Source organism: Adiantum capillus-veneris, chromosome 18, assembly GCF_014529385.1.
Source record: "Adiantum capillus-veneris isolate H3 chromosome 18, ASM1452938v2, whole genome shotgun sequence".
Taxonomy (NCBI): domain Eukaryota; kingdom Viridiplantae; phylum Streptophyta; class Polypodiopsida; order Polypodiales; family Pteridaceae; genus Adiantum; species Adiantum capillus-veneris.
Window position 1 is genome coordinate 53,805,267 of NC_140948.1, and position 21,099 is coordinate 53,826,365.

Consider the following 21,099-nt stretch of genomic DNA (forward strand, 5'->3'; position numbering starts at 1 on the left):
TTGAGAGAAGAGCTCGCCAAAAAGGGTGACAAGAGACAACAGATATATATCTCTGTGGTTGCAAGTCAAGAGTTCTTAGAGCCAGATATTAACTCTGTAGATCCTGTAGTGACGCCAACTAACCTTGGAGATCAACCTGCACAGGGGGAGGAGATTTCAATCAGCGTTCTTTTTAAGCGTCACAATGAAGGTGGACTTGGTCAAATGCGTAAAAAATAATTACATCAAAGCTTTCGAGTGCCATCTCTAGAAGAAGCACAAACTGCACTTGCTGCACTTTCCAAAGCAATATCCTTCACTGGAAGTGCTTTGGTCATGGTAGATAGCAATCATTTGAAGGCTGCTTGGAAGAAAATCGGTGAGTTTGGCCCAGGATTTTCAGCTCCTTCTTATCACACGATACGAAATGTTTTCTTGGACAAATGTTACACCGAAGTCAAAGAGTGTGTTGAAAAAATAATACTTGGGAATATTTCGCTTTCAGGATGCACAATTGTGAGTGATGGTTGGTCAAATGTTAAAAGAAGACCGTTGATCAATGTAATGCTGGTTTGTCCAAGGGGAGAAACGTTGTGACGTGTTTTTACGGAATGATGCAAGCCACCCCAAAGACTTTGGAAAGGTTTTTTTAATGATTTTGGGTCCCTTATATGTAAATAAAGCATGCTTGTACACAGTGTACAAAGGCGGTGTGTGCCAGTTGTCTCTACGCATGCGGGCCAGTTGTGCGGGGTGCATAGTTTTGTTGTTTTTGTACATAGACGTGTCGAGACTTGAAAGAGTCACTTAGTACTTGAAAAATATGAACAAAACTGAGTTTTTATCAGCTTGAGGTCATGAGTGAGTGGGGGATTTGACATAGGAAGATCTAGCAGTAAGAAGTGCCGCGAGGGATAGAGGCGTTTGGGAGTAGAGCAGCCTGTCTTGCTAGTCGAGGGCCCGATGTGGTGAGTTGAGAGTGTGTCTCTCCTCAATGGGCTGATTAAAGTGGGTGCTTAGCTCTGCATATTGACCTCTCTTCATCTTGTTTTGAGGTATGGTGGCTATGGTGTGTGCAACTCCTTGTGGTGCAGCTAGTCGAGGGTAAACTATGTGCTGCAATGCCTTGCTTGTACATATATCAAAGGGCAAGGTTTCCCCCAAGTTTTCCATCACCTTTTTTGATTTTTTTTTCCTGAACTTTGTGGATTTTCAAATTAAGCTTGATTTGAGTGGGTTTTGGTCAAGCTATGTGTATATATGGGAGCGCCCATGGAAGGGCGTTTGAAAAGAAGTGAAGCTCTTTGAGTTATGGTCAAAAGTACAGATATTTCCATGGTTTTTTTCTCACGTTTTTCCTTGATTTTATTGCTTCCTTGGTGTCTTTGAGTGCAATGGAGTGTAGTGGGAGTTGTAGCGGTGTAGTCGGAGCTAGTCGAGGCTAGTCGAGGTTGAGTGTGTGTGAAATTGAGAAAATTAGTGAGAGAAGGTCAACCCATATTATCTCAAGAGAGCTATACTCTTCATCCTATTTTCTTGGTGTTGGTTTGAGGTGTTGTCGAGGTCAACCCTCCAATCCTTCACATAAACTGGTGCCCCCACTGAGGAGAAGAGAATCCTTCTAATAGGGTTTTGATCTACAGATTGGCATCCATTTGAAGATCAACTCAAGGCCTATGGCGGGAGATGGGTATGAAATCTTCAAGGGTGGGAAAGGAGAAGATGTGGACAAGTTCATCCGAAGGATCGAATTGATTGCATTGAAGAGCAATAGGGACGATGGTGCATTCAAGGTACGTTTGGTGAGTTTGCTACTTGAAGGTGAAGCACGTGAATGGTATGAAGATAGGCTTGAAGGTGGTGTAAAGGGAGATTGGAATCTTATTTCTCATGCCTTGAGAGAAGAGTTTGAGAAGGAGGATGATCCTGAGTATTTGTGGAGAGAGCTAAGCAAGCTGCAACAAGGAGAACATGAAGACATCAATGTGCACATAAACAGGTTTGAAGCTTGTTGGAGAAAGATCATAAAGGGACTTGAAGAGAATCAAATGCCCCCTGATTTCTTGAAGAAAGATAGGTTTGTGGTTGTCTTACATCAAAGCATTAGAGACAAGGTGGAGCTCAAGGACCCAGGGACCTACAATGAGGCAGTAAAGGTTTCTAGAGAGCAATGGAGAAAGAAGGTGAGAAGGCATGAAATGGCAAATAGGGAAAGAGAAGCAAATGTACATCAAAGGGATGGTTATGTGTCAACAAATAATGTGGTCGAGCCTTTGCCTTTGGATATGCATGTTGAAAGGGAAATCCATGTAGAAGCTCCAAGAGTGGACAATAGAGGACAGGAATCCTTTCACCAAGACATTCAAAGATTGACAGAGAAAATAGGAAACCTCAACCTTGCTATGCAAGCTATCCAACAACAAGTAAGAAGACCTCAAGGAGAACGGCCTCAAAGGAATAGAGGTGATAATGTGATGTGTTACAATTGTGGGGAGAGAGGGCATATATCGCCCAATTGCAATCAACCAAGGAGAGAGCTAGGAGGTATATATCCTATCATACAAAGACAAATAGGTAATGAAGGCAATGTAAATGGAAATGTGCAACCTCTCCAAGGTCAAGGACTTGCACAACAACAGGGACAAAATCAAGCTCAAGCACCTCCACAATTTAACGTAGGAATTTTGGAGGCAGTTGAGGAGGGAGATGAAGATGATGAGGTTGATGTCTTTGCAAATAAGAGAACAAGGGCACAAAAATCAGGGAGTGAAGGACTTTTCAAAGAGGAAAGAGCAAGGACAAAGCCAAGGAGAGATGCAGATAAAGGCAAGGCACCTATGGAAGAGGCTGAAAGTAGTAAGCAGGCAATGGTAAGGGCAAGAAGAAGGAAGATAGGCATGGATGATTTTCAGCTTGGGAAGGGTCAATCAGCATACAATCTCTTAGAAGACTTGAAGAACAAGAGGGCCGACATATCATATGGGAAACTCTTGCATTTGAGCTCAAGTATGAGAAGGCACTGGCATAAACTAGCTAGTGTTAGAAGGATGAAGGTAAAGACACGCGATGCACATGTAGTGCAGCTTCATAAAGTTACTGATGTTTTGCCTGTGGTTGATGCTTGGATACATGGAAGGAGGGTGAATAAGGTGTACATGGATGGTGGAGCCCAAGTGTGCGTTATGACAGAGGAAACAATGCAGCAATTGGGATTGCAGCTCACAGCCAAATCCTTGTTCAGTGTGAAGATGGCAAATAGTAGTAGAGTGAAATGCTTGGGAGTTATTCATGACTTGGAGCTTAATGTTTTGGGTCAAAGGGCTGTCATGGACATTCATGTGATGCCTGCAAAGCTTGGGGCATATCCAGTTATATTGGGTAGACCTAGGTTGATTGCTATGAGGTCACGGCAGGACTGGTACAGGGGATGTATTGACCTCTTTGTGGACAGGCCTAAAGAGAATAGGATTAGATATGATATGAAAACATGTAAGGTGCTGGAAATTGATGATGAACCAACTATGCATCAATATTTATCGCCATCCACTTATGACATGTGTGACAATTCTTCTAGTGCATCCTCTACATGTATTGACGATGAGGTTTATGATCAAAGTCTTCTTGATCTTGATGTAGATCTTTGTGGGATACATGTATATGATGAAAATTGTGATAAAGGGGGTAATATGAGATCAGAAAATGCCCATGGGGCTGATCATGAGCCGAATGTACCAAAAGCTGAATTAATGGATATGCTTGTAGGTGACCTGACTTGTCATGAGAGAGAAGCATATGACGCATTGTTTGATAAGTATCCCAAGTTGTTTGCCAAAGATTATGCTCAAATGAGGGGAACAAAGAGTGTTGTTCACGAAATAAAGCTTAAAGAAGGTGCAAAGCCTGTTGCTCAAAAGCTAAGGAGATTGGGCACCATTCAACGAAAGGTGTTGGAGATAGAGGTGAGTAAGCTTTTGCAAACTGGTTTTATCTACCTTGTGGATGATGCAGAATGGGTTTCCCCTGTGGTTATAGTCCCAAAAAAGGGAAATAAATGGAGAATATGTGTGGACTATAAGCCATTGAATGCGGCAACAAAGCGGCATCACTATCCCCTTCCCTTTCAAGATGAGATTTTGGACACTGTTGCAGGTCATGAGAGATATTCGGTATGTGATGGGTTCAGTGGGTATTTTCAAATTGGGATTGCATATGAAGATCAAAATAAGACTAGCTTTTTGACCCCATGGGGAGTGTTTTGCTATAGGGTGATGCCCTTTGGCTTGATGAATTCTTATGCGAGCTTCCAAAGTTGGATGGACAAAGTATTGGGGCCTTACCTTGGAAGCTTTGTAAAAGTCTCTATGAATGATTTTTGTGTTTACAGTGATAGAATGCTTCATGTGAAAAATCTTGATATGGTGTTTAAAAGGATTGATGATGATGGGGGTCAACTCAATCCTTTGAAATGTAAAATTGCAAGAGCTAGAGTGATACTTCTTGGCCATGAGGTAAGTGAGAATGGGATAGCTCCAGATCCTGCAAAAGTGGAATGTTTGCTTATGATGGAGAGTCCTAAAAGTACAAAGGAATTGATGAGTTTTGTACAAAAGATAAGGTACTTGTCAAGGTCTTTTTGTATGCTTGCTGAATATGTACACCCTTTGCAAGAAGCAACACAAAAAGACCCTTTTCTTTGGAATGAGCATGAGCAAACAGCTTTTGAGGATGTCAAGGAAAAGCTATCTACATTATCTTTGATGATGCCTCCTTGTTGGGATGAAATTTTTTACTTGAGCTTGAGGGTGGGTGAGCATGCTATTGGTGCAGTATTGATGCAAAAAGGAAAAAAGCAATCTTATATGAGGCCGGTTTACTACATAAGCAAAGTGAAGAATGATGCACAAAAATCTTGGCATGAGATTGAGCAATTGGTTTGGGCATTGGTATATACAACAAAAAGGCTGAAATCTTATCTTATTTGTAAGCCTTTTGTGGTGTTAACATCATGTAGTTTATTGCCTCATGCACTAAGGTATCCCGGGGATAGTCCTAAATTGCAAAAGTGGATACTTAGCTTGCAACAATTTGACATGAGCTTTACTAAGGAGGATAGTGTGAGAGCAAATATGGCGGATATGCTCACTTTTAAAGAGATTCATGCAAGGAGTGAGTTGAAGAAGGATTTGGAAAAGAAGATAGCACCAAGTCCAACTATGCATGCGGAGCTTCAGGATGTAGAGGGTACCTTATACTTTGACGGGGCTTTCAAAAGGAGCATTAATAAGGGCACTATTGGTTATGTATTTGTGGATAAAAATGGCATTGAGTGCTGGTTTGGAAGCCAAGAAGTGGATGTAAAGAGTAATAATGAGGCTGAGTATGCAAGCCTCTGTTTGGGCTTGGAAGAATGTGTCAAAAGACATGTAAGGAGGCTTTTAATCAAAGGTGATTCTATGTTTATTGTGCGGCAAGTTCAAGGTACCTGGAAGGTAAATCAAGAAGGCATGAAGGGCTGGTTTTTCAAAGTGAGGAAGTTGTTAAAGTCTTTTACTTCCTTTCAAATATGGCATGTACCACGAAATATGAATGTAAGGGCTCATGAGTTGGCGTCACAATGAAGGTGGACTTGGTCAAATGCGTAAAAAATAATTACATCAAAGCTTTCGAGTGCCATCTCTAGAAGAAGCACAAACTGCACTTGCTGCACTTTCCAAAGCAATATTCTTCACTGGAAGTGCTTTGGTCATGGTAGATAGCAATCATTGGAAGGCTGCTTGGAAGAAAATCGGTGAGTTTGGCCTAGGATTTTCAGCTCCTTCTTATCACACGATACGAAATGTTTTCTTGGACAAATGTTACACCGAAGTCAAAGAGTGTGTTGAAAAAATAATACTTGGGAATATTTCGCTTTCAGGATGCACAATTGTGAGTGATGGTTGGTCAAATGTTAAAAGAAGACCGTTGATCAATGTAATGCTGGTTTGTCCAAGGGGAGAAACGTTGTGACGTGTTTTTACGGAATGATGCAAGCCACCCCAAAGACTTTGGAAAGGGTTTTTTAATGCTTTTGGGTTCCTTATATGTAAATAAAGCATGCTTGTACAAAGTGTACAAAGGCGGTGTGTGCCAGCTGTCTCTACGCATGCGGGCCAGTTGTGCGGGGTGCATAGTTTTGTTGTTTTTGTACATAGACGTGTCGAGACTTGAAAGAGTCACTTAGTACTTGAAAAATATGAACAAAACTGAGTTTTTATCAGCTTGAGGTCGTGAGTGAGTGGGGGATTTGACAGAGGAAGATCTAGCAGCAAGAAGTGCCACGAGGGATAGAGGCGTTTGGGAGTAGAGCAGCCTGTCTTGCTAGTCGAGGGCCCGATGTGGTGAGTTGAGAGTGTGTCTCTCATCAATGGGCTGATGAAAGTGGGTGCTTAGCTCTGCATATTGACCTCTCTTCATCTTGTTTTGAGGTATGGTGGCTATGGTGTGTGCAGCTCCTTGTGGTGCAGCTAGTCGAGGGTAAACTATGTGCTGCAATGCCTTGCTTGTACATATATCAAAGGGCAAGGTTTCCCCCAAGTTTTCCATCACCTTTTTTGATTTTTTTTTCTGAACTTTGTGGATTTTCAAATTAAGCTTGATTTGAGTGGGTTTTGGTCAAGCTATGTGTATATATGGGAGCGCCCATGGAAGGGTGTTTGAAAAGAAGTGAAGCTCTTTGAGTTATGGTCAAAAGTGCAGAGATTTCCATGGTTTTTTTCTCACTTTTTTCCTTGATTTTATTGCTTCCTTGGTGTCTTTGAGTGCAATGGAGTGTAGTGGGAGTTATAGCGGTGTAGTCGGAGCTAGTCGAGGCTAGTCGAGGTTGAGTGTGTGTGAAATTGAGAAAATTAGTGAGAGAAGGTCAACCCATATTATCTCAAGAGAGCTATACTCTTCATCCTCTTTTCTTGGTGTTGGTTTGAGGTGTTGTAGAGGCCAGCCCCCCAATCCTTCACAACGTTTATAAAGGCGATTGATAGTTTTGGTGCAATTAAAAGTGACAAATACATTTCTAAGGTTTTGATTAAATTGATGTTGAACATGTCGTTCAAGTAGTCATGGACAATGCAAAGAATTGTAAAAATGCCAGTAAATTAATAAAGAAGTGCTTTCCACACATTTTTGCCAATGGTTGTAATACACACAACTTAAACTTTGTGCTGAAGGATTGGTACACTAGAGAAGAAACCATATGGTTCGCCAAAATAATTGACACAACGTGTTAGGTTGTGAAATTTATCTTGAAACGTCAAAGAGTGCTCGATCTGTATAGAATACGCATGTCAGTGATGTTGAATCTTCTTGCTGAAACTCGGTTTTGCACGCACTTTTATACATTAGAATCACTTCTCCATAATAAATGCGCTGGGATTGACACATTCAATTGCACGGCCTTTGATGAATGACATCTTGAGCAGAAAGAAAAAGTGAGCGATAAAATTACATGTCTATGTGGCGACGTAAACAAGGCTGCTTGGTGGAGGAGTGTAATGGATGCATACCATGTGATGATGCCCATTATGTTCGCGATCTGTGACCTTGATCAAAGGGCGCCAAACTTGGGCAAAGTGTGGATGACATGGTGGTCAGTCCAACAGAGTCTTGAAAATATCGAAGAGCTGAAAGAGTCTGTAGTAGAGAAGGAGTGGCGCCTACCATTCTCTGGCAAACAACGAAGAATTTTGGCCAAGTATTTTCATGCAAGGTGGAAGAGCGCTCATAGTCCACTCCATAGTGTTGCTTACATGCTCGACCCGGAGTATTGGAATTTAGATATGATGTCCAATACAGAGGTGGTAAGGGATTTCTATCACGTGGTCAACACATTCTACTCCAACGTTCGGACCAAATTGATTGCATCAAAGAAATGAGTGCATTTAAATTAAAAGTAGGTGCTTTTGTGAATGATTTTGTACAACTACTGGGAAAAGAGCAACCTGCATGGAAGTGGTGGATGATGAATGGTGGAGATCATTACTCTACCTTACATCCCCTTGCAATGAAAGTACTGGCACAATGTGCAGCAAACTCAAGTTCAGAGAGAAACTGGAGTATGTACAAGTATGTTCACAGCACTATTCGCAACAGACTATTAGCAGAGAGAGCGAAAAAATTAGTGTATATGTTTTGCAATAAAAAGATATTGAATCACGTCGAAAGTGTTGGCTATGAGGAGGAAATGCCAACTTGGTTGTATGATTGTCAAAACAAAAACGAAAAAGAGTTCAATGTTGGTGTATCTCAATGCACTATAGACAAAATAGAAAAGAATTTGATAATAGATGTGGAGGCTGAATTACAAGGAGATCCACAACACTCAGACTTAGAACTAGATAACAATTTCATAGATTCAATATAGCTTGAGAGTAGAATGAAGATCGTGTCAAAAACCATTGTAAAAGACCTTGTATTCAATGTGTTTTGATCATATACAATGCTTTATATTTGCAATTATACATAGTTTGTCGATCTCAATTGTGTTGCTTTGCAGCAGCATCTTAGTCACCAAACAAATTTCTAAATCTGCTAGGGTATCTTGGCGGGCTTGCTTGAATTTATACTCAGCTACCATGCCAAACATAAATTAATTCCTTGTGGAATATCTTGTGAATAGATTGCGCATCGGCTACTATTTGTCATTGAACGAATAAGAAAGACGAAGTGATAATAATGACCACATGTCAATGTATAATATCCACTCCATCCATCAAAATTCTTGTAGCAAACTAGACATTGGGAAGATGAGGATGCATCTGAAGTAGACGAGGGGACCAAATCTGGATGCATGACAAGGTTGCTGATATGTGTCCCTTGTACAAGTGGAGGATTCATTCGCTGTGTCAGATTTTGAATATCCAGGCTTAAGCGGTGCATGCTTTTCTCCATCTGGACCTGTGAGAGTTGGGGTGTCTGGGTGGCTATAGAAAGCTGTGTTATTTTTGCATCTTTCTTTGTCATCAGCCATTTTCTCTTGGAACTGCAATTGACAGATAGACAAATATTCAATATCATTGAAAAATATATATTCTCACGATTCAACATTCTCACAGATGCACAAGATAGAAACTTATCATCCACTACATAAGACTTCATAGCCGACTAAATCAAACCACAACTAATGCAACTAAACAAAATCACAATTGCCAGATGTAATTGAACCACAAGGAAAATTTGAAATACCGACACTCAACACGACAAATTTGAAATGACTAAAGATAATTGACTCAAGGAGGTGAACCATTCCAAACCAGATAATACACTTCAATAAAAAATAGAATACCCTGGACAAGACATATGTATATCATAAAAATGTTTAGATCGGATAAAATGATTGTGCAAGTTCAATAAGGGGGCATTATACATGGTTAGGGTCTGTCTTCAAATGTTCTTTGAAAAATATCAACACGTCAGATGCATTTCGTCTTTGTTCCCGCTCTTTTAACTTCATCCAACAATCTAATTTAATCCGAATAGCCCTCATAACATCTTCGTCCAAGTGGTGAAGAACGTCTTTTGAAAATAAACTTTTTTGGCTGCACTCCAAAAATCTATCAGCATGTCAAATAGATAGCCCAATGCATAAATATCACTCGCTTTTGTGTATGCATCTATAAACTATGGATCGTATAATTCTGGAGCAATCCATGATCGCTCAGCCATCTTTGCATTCCCTGTTCTCTGTGCCTCCAAAACTGCAGAGTCCAACTGTGCACTTTGATGCAGATAATTAATTGCTGCACGCTTAGCTGGCTTTTTGAGCATCATCCCCCAATCAATGATGCCAACGCGGGGTTTATTTGCGCGAGTAAAATCCAACATTATGTTGAATGGGTGCAGGTCACTGTGCACTATCAAGGTCGAGTGGGCAGCCGCAACTCCATCGATTAAGGCGTGTCAAATGGCTGGCATCTGCTCGATCACCGCTTTGATATGTGCCATGTCTATCTCTTGTACATGAAGATTTGCTGCAGGCAATGACCTCCATCCGTGTTGTAGCCTGTGCATGTGTCGTCTGAACAATCCGTGGGCGAATGGTAAGCGGCACATCGTGCCCCCCACGTTATCCCCATTGTAGTATGGGAATATTGTGATCCAAGGACCTTCGGTGGTAAAGCCAATGCACCTTACAATGGAGGGGTGAAGCGTTTGCATTCCTTGCTCTTTCTGGAAGCTGTCAAATTTCGCCTCACTCCCTCCCTTGTAGCATTTTGCCACATATATAATGTGGTCTGGAAAGAAAGAGATGCCTTTGATGGTGTACAATGTGCACACACCAAAGGAGCCTGCTCCAACCCTCATACCTTCTACCAAAGCCTTGTGAGAGATGCCCACAAGATGAGCGCACTTGGCATTCAAATCCGTGCGCATGAGATTGACCTTCCAAAGCTGCTTGATGATCTTGGGCCATCTTTAATCTCTTGAGTAAGGCTGGTTGGTCCTGCGCTTTCACACGCTTCATCTTTACCTTCTGTTCCTCCCACAATTTATCCCAGAGCTCTAATTTTGACATGTCACAGGCAGGAGGGATATTTTTTAAAGTCTCTTCAACATACTTTCATATTTCCCAACACTGTCCTAACTTTGTGGTGGGGGTCAAATTCTCATCACTTGATCAAGTCGTGTCCTAAGTTGAAGGCCAAAGAAGCTAAGAAGAAAGAGGGTGGTTCCATTGCAAATGCTGGTTCCACTACAAATGCAGCCATTGTTGAGTCTTCCGTGAAAGGAGACTGTGTTGTTGATGTTTAAGCAAAATGGGCTTTTAGCGTAGAGTGCACTTACAATCCTGCTGTCCATGATGCATGCTTGTCAATTGCTGTAGATTCACATGTGTGATATTTCGATAGTGGTGCTACAAAGCACATTACCTCACATCGTAAATTGTTCACCTCTCTCGAGTCTGTCCCTCATGGGAATTCAGTCACTTGTGCCAACAATGCCTCTTATCCGGTTCAAGGAGTTGGAAAGATTGTGCTTACTGTTGCAAATGGTAGTTCCATCACACTTTTTGATGTACTTTATGTACCTGGGATCAAGAAGAATCTCTTGTCTATATCCGCACTTGCTAGACTTGGACTTGTAGTCAAATTTGTGGATGATAGATGTACAGTTCATGATCTCAGTTTTGGTGATGAAATTGTTGCATCTGGCCTTTTGTTTCATGGGCTGTATAAGCTTACTTTGTATGACAAGTGTGGACAAAATTTTACAAATGTTGTTGCAGATTCAAGGGCTATTTCAGATGCAAAACTTTGGCATGCACGTTTTGGTCATCTGAATTTTGCTAGTTTGCTACGTTTGCAGAAATCTGATATGGTTGCTTCTTTGCCGCCTCTTGAAGCACCTGTCAAACATGTTTGTGAAGGCTGTATTTTGGGTAAGATGCAACGTTCTAAGTTTCCAAAGGATGGTTCAATTCGGGCCACATGCAGCTTGCAGCTTGTGCATAGTGATGTTTGTGGACCCATGCAAACTTCGTCCTTGGGCAATTACCTTTACTTCGTGACTTTCATTGATGATTACTCCAGGCATGCATGGGTATTTCCACTTAAAGCGAAGTCCGAAGTTTTTATGTGCTTCAAACAATTTCTGGCTATGGCTAAAAATGTCTCGAAATGTACTATGGGCACCCTCCGTTGCGATCGAGGGGGGGAGTATATGTTGCTAAGAGGAAAAACAGGTCACTTACGGAAATGGCACGATGTATGGTCAAAAGTCAAGCTTTGCCGCATTCCTTTTGGCTTGAGGCCATCATGTGTGCCACTTATGTACTAAACAGGTGTCCTACGAAAGCTGCAGTCTATTACTCCATATGAAGCATGGCATGATAGAAAGCCTTCTATTGAGCACATGCGTGTTTTTGGCTGTTTGGCATATGCTTTGGTGCCACAAACACATCGCAAAAAATTGGATGATAAGGCTGTCAAATGTATTTTTGTTGGTTATAGTGCTGAAAGCAAAGGTTACAGGTTGTATCATCCACAAACAAAACGTATTCTGGTTTCACGAGATGTAGTGTTTGTGGAAGATTCTGTCATGCCCTTGCTGTCATGTACTAGAGACAGTAATGTAAGCTCACGGGACATTTATGACACTTTTCAGTGGTGTAAATACGAATGTAAGTTCCAATGAGGCAAATGTACAGCCTATGGGGGTTTCTGAAAATGTTACAGATCAGCCTTTTACTAATGCAGATGTACATGATGTACTTGATGAGGAAAGGGCTGAAAATGAGCAGGCTAGAGGTATGCCAAAATGGCTAGTGCACACTTTGCGTGACAGTAAATTGGATGCACCTTTGTCTAGTTGTACTCGTTCAGGCTCTCTCCATGCATCTTATGCATCAGATTGTTATGCTTTGGCTGTGTCTAGATTACATGACGTTGAGGAACCTCTGTCTTTTGATGAAGCACAGAATTCAGAAATTACGGTGTGTTTTCTATGTGCATTGGCATCTCATTTTGGTTGGGATGTACATCAATCAGACATTGTTACTGCTTTCTTGAATGGTGACATATTTGAGGAAGTTTATGTAACGCAGCCTCACAGTTTTGTCATAAAAGGACAAGAGGAAAAAGTGTGTAGATCTAAGAAGGCTTTGTATGGGTTGAAGAAATCTCCTCGTGCTTGGTATGAGAAAGTTGACACTCATTTGGTCAAACGAGGCTTTTGTAACAGTCCAACAGAAAGCACATTGTATGTAAAGCGTGAGGGTGATGTACTTCTCATTGTGGTTCTTTATGTCGATGATTTGCCGATCACTGGACCGAATGAGAGACATATTGCTGAATTTAAGGCTGATTTGAATGCTACTTTCAAGATGAAAGATTTGGGGTTGTTGCATCATTACTTGGGTATACAGTTTAAGCAGTGTGATGGTGGTATTTCCTTGTGTCAGAAAAGTTACATAGAGACATTGCTATGTAAGTTTGGACTTGAGGATTGTAAACCTATTGCCACTCCCATGGAAACAAGTTTGAAGTTGAGTCTACATGATGCTGGCGATCCTACTGATGTCACTCTTTACGAAACAGTTGTTGGCTGCCTCATTTATGTATGCAAAACGAAGCCTATTCATTTTGCAGTCTCACAGGTCAGCAGATTTATGCATAGCCTAGGGTCTAAGCATTGGAAGGCTGTCAAGAGGATTTTCCGCTACCTTAGTGGCACTTTACATCTTGGCTTGTTTTATCCCAAGGGGGGATAATTGCCGGCAGACTTACATGCTTTTTCGGACTCAGATTGGGCTGGTTGTTTTGACACGCGAGTGTCCACAAGTGGTTTTTGTTTCATGTTTGGCAGTTCATGTATATCATGGTAGAGCAAGAAGCAACCTACTGTGGCCACTTCGAGTTGTGAGGCTGAGTACAGGGCAATCTTCACAGCTACGGTTGAGTGTGTATGGCTCAGACGCCTTATGGCTGATTTGGATGTTGGATAGGACACTGCCAACACTATCTACACTGATAGTCAGAGCGCATTGGTAATTGCGAGGAACCCAGTTTTTCATGCTCGCACAAAGCACATTGAGGTGCATTACCACTATGTCAGGGAGAGGCTCTCAACAGGAGATATCAGCTTGGCTTATGTGCCAATACAGGACAACCTTGCAGATCTTTTCACAAAGGCATTGTCTCATGAGAAGCTTGAAGCTTTCCGCAAAGCTTTGGGCTTACTCCCCTTTGTGGACTGATCATGTCCTCAGGGCATGGCATTTCCCTTTACTCATGTGCCAGCTCTCGTTCACCGCATCACTCCAGGGGGGATTTGTTACCATATACATGTGGTAGTGATGTGTGTGAACACACTAGGACCGCCAGAGCATTTTTTCCCTCTTTAGGAGGTTTTTTCCCCCGAGCATTGTATATACGCCCATCACTCTAGGGCTATCTATCTTTCCATTGCACATTAAGTAACACACTCTCTATTGTGTGCCTTGAGCTTCCTTCGTCTTCTCCAAGCTGTGTGCATTTGTCTGCAACCCTAATTCCAACATCCCCGTCCCCAGGAAACTTCTAAAACCCTGAACACTTGGTCATCAAAAAGTACACCTAAATTGTGAAAGATACACCTCACCTTGAATTTGGCCAGAAGTTCTCAAAGAACTAAAAGAACATCAATTTTTGGAGCAATGTAAAAAAATAACAGTGAACATTGTCAAAAAGACTTTAAATTTTTGAACTGAAGTCAATATAGAAAGTTTTGTAAGACACTGAAAAGTGCAAATATTCCTTAAAAAATTACACAATATTCCACTAAAAGAACAATTACATCCTCGAAATCTTACAATTGAGGACTCAAGAATTTCAATTACAATCCTTAAAAATTTTTCATCAAAATTTTTATGGTTTGTTGACAAAGATGACCAAACTTCTTCAAAGTGAAACCATAAACAAGAATTTTCATATCCTCCAAGTTTAATTTATTCATACGTCATTTGCTATTTTTCGTTTTCTTCTTCTTAGTCACCTTGATCACCTCAAGTAGTACTTACTTGAATTTGCCTCTTCTCAAGCTGCTTTGTATCAATGAACATCAATTCAATACAAATTTGCAATACACATGTATCGTAGACTACACGAGTATGAAGATTTTTGTTCATTTGTTGTGTATAAGTATTTTAGGATTCAATTTTTTTAAATTCTAGAATTCAATCTTGTATTCTAGAATACAAGTTTTAGCACTTCTCTGTAACATTTAATGGCCTAATAACTTGTGTGTAGCGGAAATTAGCATGAACATAGTGGGCATTTCATTAGAATAGATTCCTAATGAGAATTACAAGAGTGCTTGGGTGGAGAGAGCAACAAAAAGCATAACACCTAGTTAGATAGCATCGACAATACTTTCAAAAGAGAGAGAAATTAAGCTATTGACAACAGTTGAGGACCGGATTTTCATGGAGCCGGTCCCCCCTCCAAAAGGCTTTGTATTATGGTTTCTCCCATCACGAGAGACATTGTACAATACAATTCTTTGTGTTCCTTCAAGACTAGCTAGTGCAATGAAGATGGAAACTTCATGCACTAAGAAAAACACTTAACAAACACAACTTGAATTATCCCCGTTCTCAGACCCAAGACCTCACACACCTTCGAAGATGGTGAGAGCTAGCAGGGTATGAGAGTAGATTGAGAGGAAGAAGGAGTATCTTACGAGAAAGATGTACATCTCCTCACATAATCACTCATATGTAGCATAGCTTAGCTTAGTAATTAGCTTGGTAGAGGAGATGAGCATGCATTGAAGCTTGGCTCTTGGTTGGATTTGCATCCACATGCCAAGAGAGTGTTGATGTAGGCTTCTATCTCACAAGCTTGGAGTAGGTGATGAGTTCTCCATTAAAGCTTGGGAAGAGATAGTCTTCTCTTTCTTCACACATGAGCTTGTGTGAGTGTGTGTGTGATAATGCCTTGCAAAAATGAGCCCCCTCTCTCTCTTGGGCGAGCCCTCTTGCTAATTGCTCTTGCTGAAGCCTCATTGGCCCTCCCCAAGTCAAGCCAATTACAATTAAGCAACATAAGTGATAGCCTTATGACATGTGTCCCCCTTTCCCCTTTTGTGAGAGCTTTAGGTAATTAAATAATTAAACTAAACTCTCATTGGACCCCTTTGCCTCCTGGCCAATAGGAATCAGGCAAGCCATGGGGCTCCTGAATGCTCATTGGACCCCTTGGGAGACTGCCCAATAGTCTTCTAGGAGACTTAATTCTCATTGGTTTCTTTTATTAAATGTTTTTAAATTAATTAAACTAGATTTAATCTAGCTTAATTCTCATTGGTCCACTTCAAGGGTCATCCAATAGAAATTGGGCACACCTTGTGGGCATCTGGCCTAGGGAGCTGACATGTGTCCCTCATTCCCTTTGTGTAAAGGGAGCCTGTGTGTGTGTGTGTGGCTTTCTCTCTCATCCCCTACCTTTAGGGCTCGCCCCCTCCCATGTAGGGATGTGCAAAGACTTTTAGGGCACACACAAAGCATCCAATTTTCCCTAGGGTTGACCTTTTGGACACAACCTTTGAATTTTGGAACCTTAGCATTTTGGAAGTCTTAATGGGCTGAACCTTAGGGTCTTTTTAGCCCATTGTTGCACATGGCTCTTTTGCAGATGGCCCCCCCTTTGGATCCCTATTTTCCCTCCTTTGGATCCCTACTGTGGCCGGTCTGCTAGCTTAACCAATATTCTAGTTTTTTCTCCCCTGGCCTTCCCCACATTAAATGATCAGTTTAATATGAGAAAATCATTTAGGAGAATTAGATATTGATTATTATGACATTACCTCTCTCTTGAAATCATAGTCGTCCTCGACTATGGTGTAGAGAAGATAAAGCATGTTCATGAGTCCTTTTCTTAGCGGGTAGAGGATCCCTATGTTAGCCTACGACATCATTCCACAATGGATGACTAGTCCTTTTGGCGCTTGAGAGCATGAGGCTGCTGCAAGCATGTCTGCACATTAGTCCTATCAGTCTTCCATAGTAGAGTGACAAGCTCTACTTGGTGTTTGGGAGACGTCGTCTCCGCAAACTTGATCTAAGCATGCATACTACTTCATTTTTGTGCACAAATAAAGAAAAAGAGAGTCTTATAAGACAAAAAATTTGTTCATTTTTAACATTTTGTACATTTGCTTACTCTTGGGAAGCATTGTAAGCATTGACAAGGTTTAGGTTATCCTTTAATTGTATGCCTTGCATCCATCTAGCATCTTCAAAAGGATAATTCGTAAACTTAATAAGATATCGTCGGATAGTCTTACCGCCTCTTAGTACCTTGTCTTCATGTCGGAGAATGGACTCGGGCTGCATCACCTCTTCTTGGTCCTCGATCTCCGGTGGGTCTTCAATAGTTGGTTCTTGAGGTGGCTCTCCTTTGTAAGGCTTTAATAGGCTCACATGAAAAGCATTGTGTATGAGCCAATGATTGGGCAACTTGAGTTGATAGGCCATCTCATTGATTGGCCTAAGAATCTGAAAGGGACCATAGTACCTTTTTGCTAGTTTAGCATAGTACTTTTGGTGACCCGTAGGATTCTTGCCCGTTGTGTGTCTCAATCGAGCCTTGGGAAACTTTAACAAGACCCAATCGTTTTCTTTAAAGGCTTGGGCTCTTCTGTGCTTGTCAGCAGCAGCCTTTTTCCTTTGCTGTGAGATAGAGATAGCATCCTTAATCTTTTGGAAAGATTCTTGTAGGTCTCGGCTATACTCATCTGCAGCGAAGATCTTCCCATGTACCTTAAGTAGCAAGGGACTTTTTGATCTTCCCTAAATTACCTCGAAAGGTGCTTTTCCTGTGGAAGTATGTACAGTGTTATTGTAAGCATACTCCACTAAGGGTAAGTACTTCTCCCATTGGGATCTTTGATCTACTTCCGTTACATAGGATTTTAGTAGATCGAGAATGGTTAGGTTAGCTATTTCACTTTGGCCATCAGTTTGTGGATGATAGGCCGAAGAGAAGTTTAGCCTTGTTCCTAAATTCTCAAAGAGACCCTTCCAGAAATTACTGGTCATTCTAGGATCTCTATCCGACACTATGGACATGGGCAAGCCATGGTACTTGAAAATTTGTGAAATAAAGAGGGTTGCCATTTGATGGGCTTTGATAGTCTTTTTGACATGTATAAAATGAGCTTGTTTACTAAACCTGTCTACTATCGTCCATATTCCCGTATTCCCATGGATAGACTTAGGCAATCCAAAGATAAAATCCATGGATATGCTCTCCCATGGTGAATTAGGGATTGGCAAGGGTTGAAGCAATCCAAGTTGCTTCCCTCTATCAAATTTTGTCTTTTGGCATACCACACATTTGGAAACATACTCTTGTAGGTTCACTTTCATGGTAGGCCAATAGAAATATGTTTCAATTCCCTTTAAGGTAGACTGAATCCCTCTATGCCCCGCATAAGGTGGAGCATGAGATTCATACATTACTTTCTCACGTAGTGAGTTAGTAACGCATAGTCTATTGCCATAGATAAGATAACCATCTTGTAAAGTAAATGGTTCTTCTTTCTTCCCTAATGCAAGGGCTGAAATCACATCTCTAAAATCGGGATCAATAGCATACTCATCTATCATTGAAGATAGATCATTGTGAGTTGCTATGGAAACCGCATTCACTCTCGACCGTCTTCAGATTGCATCAGCTACTTGATTATGCTTGCCAGTAATGTGAGCAATATGAAAATGAAATTGCGAAAGGAAATTTGCCCACCTCATTTGTTTGTCGGAGAGCTTGGTTTGCGTCATGAAGTACTTAAGACTTTGGTGATCCGTTCGCAGAATGAAAGGAGTCCCCAATAAATAGTGCTTCCATGAGTCTAAGGCATGTAGAACTGCAAGGAGTTCCTTTTCGTATATGCCTAGAGGTTGCTCAACAGGGTCGAGCCTTCGGCTCTCATAGCCTATGGCGTGCTGTTCTTGGAGCAAAACAGATCCAAGGCAATCACCACAAGCATCACATTGGACCTCAAATGGTTTTGAGAGATCCGGTAGTGTAAGCACAGGTTGAGAGATAAGCTTTTCTTTAAGCTTTTCGAAAGCATTGTTCTCCTTAGCAGACCATGTATACCTAACGCTTTTCTTTGTTAGGTCATGTAATGGTCCCGCAATTTGTGATAACTTTTCTATGAAGCGTCTATAGTATGCACACATACCTATAAAGCTTCTTAGTTCATGAAGATTCCTTGGTTTAGGCCATCCTTTTATTACCTCTAACTTGGATGGATCCATTTGGATGCCATCTTGAGAGATAATGTGACCTAAATACTGAATCTCTTGCAAGAAAAATTCACTTTTCTTTCGATTAATATAAAGTTTATTCTCTCTTAAAACTTGAAATATTACCTGGAGGTGTTGCTTGTGTTCCTCCAATGAATTAGAGTAGATGATAATATCATCAAAGAACACTCCAGTGAAGGTTCGATGAGGCCTGAACAGCTTCTCCATCAAGCGGTTGAATGTGGCTGGTGCATTGGTCAAGCCAAAAGGCATGACAATGTATTCGTAAAGACCAAATGTAGTACAAAATGCAGTCTTTACAATGTCTTGATCAACTATCCTTATTTGATGATAGCCACTTTTTAGGTCAACCCTACTGAAGTAGGTCGATCCTTGTAGCTTATCAAATAGGTCTTCTACCCGTGGAACGGGAAACCTATTCTTGATAGTGATCCTATTTAGTACTCTTTAGTCGACACACATACGATATGTGCCGTCTTTCTTTTGTACTAATAGCACAGGTGAGCAAAATGGAGATGAGCTTGGCCTAACCATACCCTTCTCAACTAACTCATGCACTTGCCGCATAATCTCCTCTTGTTGAGCTTGAGAAACTCTATAAGGAGGTTTATTAGGCGGTGAACTTCCTGGAAGAAGTTCAATTGCATGGTCATCATTACCTCGTTTAGGAGGTAGCTCACAAGGGATGTCGTCAATAAAAACATCTTGAAACCCCTTGAGAAAATTGGATAACTCTAATTCCTTTTGGTTGATTTTATTTTCTTTTGCTAAAGCATTAGGTTCATTTTGAGAGTCTTTAACAAAAATCATGTACACGGAAATAGAGTTCTTTATTGACTTGTTGAAAGCTGGTGTATGTACAATGGGGATGGTGTTACCCATTTCCTTAGCATCTATATACATGTCTTTTTCCTTGAACTTAAAGGAGATTCTCCTTTCAGGAAATTTAACATCGGCAGCCAGGCGGTCAAACCATGGTGCCCCTAGGATTACATCCTCATGCTTGAGAGGAGAGATAAAGAAGTCCTCTTTGTCCACATAGCCTTGGACATGAAGCCTCAATTTCCCGATTAAGGGAGTGACTGAAGCTTCTTGCCCCTTGAAAGCACTGTCTGCGGGTAGGACATCTCCCATCTCGTAGGATTGTATTCCTAGCTTGGTGGCCAACTCTATAGATATAAAATTGTGAGTAGAACCAGGGTCAAAGAGAATAAAAGCATCATGTTCTCTTACCTTTCCCCAAGCATGGCATAGAGGAGATCCTTTGTGGTGAGTTTGGTGAGTCTCCTCCTCTTGGATTTCAACCAAGGAAGCTCTAGGAGGATCTTGGCGGTTGTTCTTTTGGGGACAAGCGCGATACGCATGCCCTTGTTCGCCACACTTGAAACACCGGTTATCCTTACGATAACGCTCAAGCTCTTCAGGAGAGAGTTTATTCTTACCTTTGTAAACTCCCTTCTCTTTAGCTTTGTTAGAGTTTCCCTTAGGAGACTTTTGGACATTGTCCTTCCCCTTAGGCTCATTGGAATCCTTGTTTTCCGGGGGCTTATTATTTCTTTTTGCCCCCGTTTGGAAATTGATTCGAGAGGCGACCATAGTGTGGTGTATTACCGCCGATATGGTACGTGGTCTTTGGGAGTTGACATACTCCGCCATTTCTTCGGTTAAGCCCGCACAAAATTGTTGCTTTTGCTCTCCAAAATCCAACTTTTTGAAGACAGTGGCTTTGAGTTGTATGTCCCAAAACTTGTCTATATATTTGTGGATAGATTCATTGGGAGAGAGCTTTAAGCTTCGCCATTCGGTGAGTACTTTGTCTTTGGCATCGGTGGCCAAAAACTGTTTCATAATGGAAGCTCTTAAAGCTTTCCATGTTCGTGGAGCTTCACCGTTGGCTCGTAGGCTAGACCACCATTGTCTGGCGGACTTTTGAAAGTGCATAGCTACATGGCGTAGCTTAGAGGACTCCGTGAAGCCCTCATCTCCAAACGCCGCATCGAATTGTTGGATAAAGGCCAAGACTTTGTCCGTAGCACCAAAGGTACCATCATAGGTAAGGAAAGAGATGCTCTTCCCTCCCTCTTTGAATTTCTTCAACTTGGACGACCTCTTCCATGCGGCATAGGATTTCCTATGGCCTCTTCTTTTTGATGATTCAAAGGTTGCACGATCACTTTCTTCAGAAGGTGAAGAATTTGAAGAAGGTGGAGCAAAGGGTGACCTCTTTCTCGCCTTTTTCTTGTCTTGATCTTTGTCGTCTTCACCATAGCTTTCATAAGAGGAAGAGGATGAAGAAGATGGAGAAGAGGGTGTCCTCTTTCTCGCCTTTTTCTTCTCTT

The 21,099-nt window shown here is 41.3% G+C and overlaps 1 pseudogene; it reads left to right on the top strand.

Annotated features, from left to right (window-relative positions):
• The first annotated feature begins 1,655 nt into the window (after nt 1-1,655).
• Nucleotides 1,656-2,007, top strand: LOC147435673 (uncharacterized; annotated as a pseudogene).
• The last annotated feature ends 19,092 nt before the right edge of the window (nt 2,008-21,099 follow it).